Genomic DNA, 7,639 nt, shown 5'->3' on the forward strand with positions numbered 1-7,639 from the left:
AGACAGAAAAAAATGATTACGTACCACATGATCCAGTGATCCTTCAAATAAAATATACAATTAACGTTAATTTCATTGCAGTTAACAAAATACTTAAATGATTGCAATTTCAATGGCAAAATCTGTTTTAACGAATACCGACGTAGAAATAGCAACGGGGTAAAATGTGGTTATAAGAGTAAAACCAGTTAAACAGGGCATAGGGGAGAAAGGGATGAAATAGGGGTAAATCAATGGTAAAACAGTAGTAATAACGGGGCAAAACAGGGATGAAGGAGGCAAAACCAGGTGTCAAACAGGCGGATGGAAGGAGTACACAGGGAAAAGATGTGGGTAAATAAGGGATAAATCAGGGCATAACAGCTCGGTACTGTCCAGTGCTACCCGAAACAGCCCGGTACTGTTCAGTACTACCCGAAACAGCCCGGTACTGTTCAGTACTACCCGAAACAGCCCGGTACTGTTCAGTACTATCCGAAACAGCCCGGTACTGTCCAGTACTACCCGAAACAGCCCGGTACTGTTCAGTACTACCCAAAACAGCCTTGTACTGTCCAGTACTAACCGAAACAGACTGGCAATGTCCAGTATTACCCGAAACAGCCTTGTATTGTCCAGTACTACCCGAAACAGACTGGTTATGTCCAGTACTACCCGAAACAGACTGGCAATGTCCAGTATTACCCGAAACAACCCCGTACTGTCCAGTACTACCCGAAACAGTCCGATACTGCCCAGTACTACCCGAATCAGCCCCGTACTGTCCAGTACTACCCGAAACAGACTGGTACTGTCCATTACTATCCGAAACGGCCTGGCACTGTCCAGTACTACCCGAATCAGCCCCGTACTGTCCAGTACTACCCGAAACAGACTGGTACTGTCCATTACTATCCGAAACGGCCTGGCACTGTCCAGTATTACCCGAAACAGCCCCGTACTGCCCAGTACTACCCGAAATAGCCCGGTACTGTCCAGTATTACCCGAAACAGCCCCGTACTGCCCAGTACTACCCGAAACAGCCCGGTACTGTCCAGAACTACCCGAAACGGCCTGGCATTGTCCAGTACTACCCGATACAGCCCGCTACTGTCCAGTACTACCCGAAACAGTTCGGTACTGTCCAGTACTACCCGAACAGCCCGGTACTGTCCAGTACTACCCGAAACAGCCCGGTACTGTCCAGAACTACCCGAAACGGCCTGGTACTGTCTAGTACTACCCGAAACAGCCCGCTAATGTCCAGTACTACCCGAAACAGTCCGGTACTGTCCAATACTACCCGAAACAACCCGCTACTGTCCAGTACTACCCGAAACAGCCCGGTATTGTCCAGAACTACCCGAAACGGCCTGGCACTGTCCAGTACTACCCGGAACAACCCGGTACTGTCCAGTACTACCCGAAACAGTCCCGTACTGTTCAGTACTACCCGAAACAGCCCCGTACTGTTCAGTACTACCCGGAACAACCCGGTACTGTCCAGTATTACCCGAAACAGCCCGGTATTATCCAGAACTACCCGAAACGGCCTAGCACTGTCCAGTACTACCCGGAACAACCCGGTATTGTCCAGTAATACTCGAAACAGCCCGCTAATGTCCAGTACTACCCGAAACAGTCCGGTACTGTCCAATACTACCCGAAACAACCCGGTACTGTCCAGTACTAGCCGAAACAGCCCGGTACTGTCCAGTACTACTCGATACAGCCCGGTACTGTCAAGTACTACCCGAAATAGCCCCGTGCTGTCCAGTAGTACCCGAAACAGCCCGGTACTATCCAGAACTACCAGAAACGGCCTGGCACTGTCCAGTACTACCCGGAACAACCCGGTATTGTCCAGTACTACCCGAAACAGACTGGTTATGTCCAGTACTACCCGAAACAGACTGGTACTGTCCAGTACTATCCGAAACGGCCTGTCACTGTCCAGTATTACCCGAAACAATCCCGTACTGTCCAGTACTACCCGAAACAGTCCGATACTGCCCAGTACTACCCGAAACAGACTGGTACTGTCCATTACTATCCGAAACGGCCTGGCACTGTCCAGTACTACCCGAATCAGCCCCGTACTTTCCAGTACTACCCGAAACAGACTGGTACTGTCCATTACTATCCGAAACGGCCTGGCACTGTCCAGTATTACCCGAAACAGCCCGGTACTGTCCAGAACCACCCGAAACGGCCTGGCATTGTCCAGTACTACCCGATACAGCCCGCTACTGTCCAGTACTACCCGAAACAGTTCGGTACTGTCCAGAACTACCCGAACAGCCCGGTACTGTCCAGTACTACCCGAAACAGCCCGGTACTGTCCAGAACTACCCGAAACGGCCTGGTACTGTCCAGTACTACCCGAAACAGCCCGGTACTGTCCAGTACTACCCGAAACAGCCCCGTACTGTCCAGTACTACCCGAAACAGCCCGGTATTGTCCAGAACTACCCGAAACGGCCTGACACTGTCCAGTACTACCCGAAACAACCCGGTACTGTCCAGTACTACCCGAACAGCCCGGTACTGTCCAGTACTACCCGAAACAGCCCGGTACTGTCCAGTACTACCCGAAACAGCCCCGTACTGTCCAGTACTACCCGAAACAGCCCGATACTGTCCAGTACTACCCGAAATAGCCCCGTAGTGTCCAGAACTACCCGAAACATCCTGGTAATGTTCAGTCGGACTATACCGTGCGGTAGCAGGCTGCTATTAGGACAGAATGTGTTTAGGTCTGGTCGCGATACATGTAGTAATGCCTATGCATACGTTGATGACAATGAGTATTTCTACATGTTTTCTCATCATGACAGGTACACCTGTCGATTATCACATATTTAATTATCTGAAAAATCAATGGTGACGATAACAGTGCCTATGGTACAAGCTGATATGTCAGTTTCTGTCGATGAAAAGTAAAATGCTAATGAAAGCTCAAAACGACTTACTCCTCTGTGGTAGTGGTGGTGCGGACGCACCTTCGTCAGAAACGTTATTTGCAGTGGCATACTGAAAGAAAAAAAATAGGTATTTAAAATGATGTTACAGAAATCCAAGATATCGATTAAAGAGTTCGGCATTTTCATCTGCAAGTGGCAACTTATCATGTGTTTAGCTCACTTTCAGGCGACATATTTCGACTACATAATACGTCTTCAAACCCCGAATGTGGTGCCAAGTATCAAGTCCAAACGTTATCACAGAAAACATACCTCATTTCATATAGTACTACAGTTCACAAATACCAGAACGGAGCAATTATATTTTTTTCAAGGAATGCTTGATACCCTTGTCATAATATACCATACAAACCCTCGTTCACCGGAAATATTGTTACAGGCCCCTGTGGTGGTAATACCATACCAAGGTCATCCACCCCGAAACATTGTTACAGACCCCTGTGGTGGTAATACCATACCAAGGTCATCCACCCCGAAACATTGTTAAAGACCCCTGTGATAGTATACCATACCAAGGTCATCCACCCCGAAACATTGTTACAGACCCCTGTGGTGGTAATACCATACCAAGGTCATCCACCCCGAAACATTGTTAAAGACCCCTGTGATAGTATACCATACCAAGGTCATCCACCCCGAAACATTGTTACAGACCCCTGTGGTGGTAATACCATACCAAGGTCATCCACCCCGAAATATTGTTACAGAACCCTGTGATAGTATACCATACCAAGGTCATCCACCCCGAAAAATTGTTACAGACCCCTGTGGTGGTAATACCATACCAAGGTCATCCACCCCGAAACCGTGTTACAGACCCCTGTGATAGTATACCATACCAAGGTCATCCACCCCGAAACATTGTTACAGACCCCTGTGGTGGTAATACCATACCAAGGTCATCCACCCCGAAACATTGTTACAGACCCCTGTGGTGGTAATACCATACCAAGGTCATCCACCCCGAAACATTGTTACAGACCCCTGTGGTGGTAATACCATACCAAGGTCATCCACCCCGAAATATCGTTACAGACCCCTGTGGCCCTATTATCTGATATAATGACTATTGATACTTTTCTGTGTGTAAGTAACAATGACTTACCTCTCCACTGTGGCAGGAAGATCGCAACACTCCTTTAAATATAAAAATAAAATGAGGATTGAACAGTAATTATCACATGTATGTGTATACAATCACAGTAACATGTGCGATTATCTTGAATTGTCCTTGAGAATGAAACATTCAGTATTATAACCAAAATTACAAAGACTAATTACAAAAACCTTTGTACCATACCACACAATATTATATGTAATACATCAATGCTTTGTATGAGGTTTCAGTCGATAAAAATATATAAAAAGAATGGTTGATACAGAGATAATACTGTATGGTGGATACAGATATAACACTGTATGGTGGATACAGAAAGAGCACTGTATGGTGGATACAGAGATAACACTGTATGGTCGATACAGATATAACACTGTATGGTCGATACAGATATAACACTGTATGGTGGATACAGAAAGAGCACTGTATGGTGGATACAGATATAACACTGTATGGTGGATACAGAAAGAGCACTGTATGGTGGATACAGATATAACACTGTATGGTCGATACAGAGATAACACTGTATGGTCGATACAGATATAACACTGTATGGTGGATACAGAAAGAGCACTGTATGGTGGATACAGCTATAACACTGTATGGTGGATACAGAAAGAGCACTGTATGGTGGATACAGATATAACACTGTATGGTCGATACATAGATAACACTGTATGGTCGATACAGATATAACACTGTATGGTCGATACAGAAAGAGCACTGTATGGTGGATACAGAGATAACACTGTATGGTCGATACAGATATAACACTGTATGGTGGATACAGATATAACACTGTATGGTGGATACAGAGATAACACTGTATGGTCGATACAGAGATAACACTGTATGGTCGATACAGAGATAACACTGTATAACACTGTATGGTCGATACAGATATAACACTGTATGGTGGATACAGAGATAACACTGTATGGTCGATACAGATATAACACTGTATGGTCGATACAGAAAGAGCACTGTATGGTGGATACAGATATAACACTGTATGGTCGATACAGATATAACACTATATGGTCGATACAGATATAACACTGTATGGTCGATACAGAGATAACACTGTATGGTCGATACAGAGAGAGCACTGTATGGTCGATACAGAGATAACACTGTATGGTCGATACAGAGATAACACTATATGGTCGATACAGATATAACACTGTATGGTCGATACAGATATAACACTGTATGGTCGATACAGATATAACACTATATGGTCGATACAGAGATAACACTGTATGGTCGATACAGAGAGAGCACTGTATGGTCGATACAGAGATAACACTGTATGGTCGATACAGATATAACACTGTATGGTCGATACAGAGATAACACTGTATGGTGGATACAGAAAGAGCACTGTATGGTGGATACAGATATAACACTGTATGGTGGATACAGATATAACACTGTATGGTGGATACAGAAAGAGCACTGTATGGTGGATACAGATATAACACTGTATGGTCGATACAGATATAACACTGTATGGTCGATACAGAAAGAGCACTGTATGGTGGATACAGAGATAACACTGTATGGTCGATACAGAGATAACACTATATGGTCGATACAGATATAACACTGTATGGTCGATACAGATATAACACTGTATGGTCGATACAGATATAACACTATATGGTCGATACAGAGATAACACTGTATGGTCGATACAGATATAACACTGTATGGTCGATACAGATATAACACTATATGGTCGATACAGAAAGAGCACTGTATGGTGGATACAGAGATAACACTATATGGTCGATACAGATATAACACTATATGGTCGATACAGAAAGAGCACTGTATGGTGGATACAGAGATAACACTATATGGTCGATACAGAGATAACACTATATGGTCGATACAGATATAACACTGTATGGTCGATACAGATATAACACTGTATGGTCGATACAGAGATAACACTGTATGGTCGATACAGAAAGAGCACTGTATGGTGGATACAGAGATAACACTGTATGGTCGATACAGATATAACACTGTATGGTCGATACAGAAAGAGCACTGTATGGTGGATACAGAGATAACACTGTATGGTCGATACAGAGATAACACTATATGGTCGATACAGATATAACACTGTATGGTCGATACAGATATAACACTGTATGGTCGATACAGATATAACACTATATGGTCGATACAGAGATAACACTGTATGGTCGATACAGAGAGAGCACTGTATGGTCGATACAGAGATAACACTGTATGGTCGATACAGAGATAACACTGTATGGTCGATACAGAGATAACACTGTATGGTCGATACAGAGATAACACTGTATGGTCGATACAGAGATAACACTGTATGGTCGATACAGAGATAACACTGTATGGTCGATACAGAGATAACACTGTATGGTCGATACAGAGATAACACTGTATGGTCGATACAGAGATAACACTGTATGGTCGATACAGAGATAACACTGTATGGTCGATACAGAGATAACACTGTATGGTCGATACAGATATAACACTGTATGGTCGATACAGAGATAACACTGTATAACACTGTATGGTGGATACAGATATAACACTGTATGGTCGATACAGAGATAACACTGTATGGTCGATACAGAGATAACACTGTATGGTCGATACAGAGATAACACTGTATGGTGGATACAGAGAGAGCACTGTATGGTCGATACAGAGATAACACTGTATGGTCGATACAGAGATAACACTGTATGGTCGATACAGAGATAACACTGTATGGTCGATACAGATATAACACTGTATGGTCGATACAGAGAGAGCACTGTATGGTCGATACAGAGATAACACTGTATGGTCGATACAGAGATAACACTGTATGGTCGATACAGAGATAACACTGTATGGGATACAGAGATACAGAGATAACACTGTATGGTCGATACAGAGATAACACTGTATGGTCGATACAGAGATAACACTGTATGGTCGATACAGAGATAACACTGTATGGTCGATACAGATATAACACTGTATGGTCGATACAGAGATACAGAGATAACACTGTATGGTCGATACAGATATAACACTGTATGGTCGATACAGATATAACACTGTATGGTCGATACAGAGATAACACTGTATGGTCGATACAGAGATAACACTGTATGGTCGATACAGAGATAACACTGTATGGTCGATACAGAGATAACACTGTATGGTCGATACAGATAGAGCACTGTATGGTCGATACAGAGATAACACTGTATGGTCGATACAGAGATAACACTGTATGGTCGATACAGAGATAACACGATGGTCGATACAGAGATAACACTGTATGGTCGATACAGATATAACACTGTATGGTCGATACAGAGATAACACTGTATGGTCGATACAGATATAACACTGTATGGTCGATACAGATATAACACTGTATGGTCGATACAGATATAACACTGTATGGTCGATACAGATATAACACTGTATGGTCGATACAGATATAACACTGTATGGTCGATACAGATATAACACTGTATGGTGGATACAGAGATAACACTG

The sequence above is a fragment of the Ylistrum balloti genome, unplaced genomic scaffold (assembly GCF_031769215.1).
Source record: "Ylistrum balloti isolate Yb309-2 unplaced genomic scaffold, AGI_CSIRO_Ybal_v1 Utg370226, whole genome shotgun sequence".
NCBI lineage: Eukaryota > Metazoa > Mollusca > Bivalvia > Pectinida > Pectinidae > Ylistrum > Ylistrum balloti.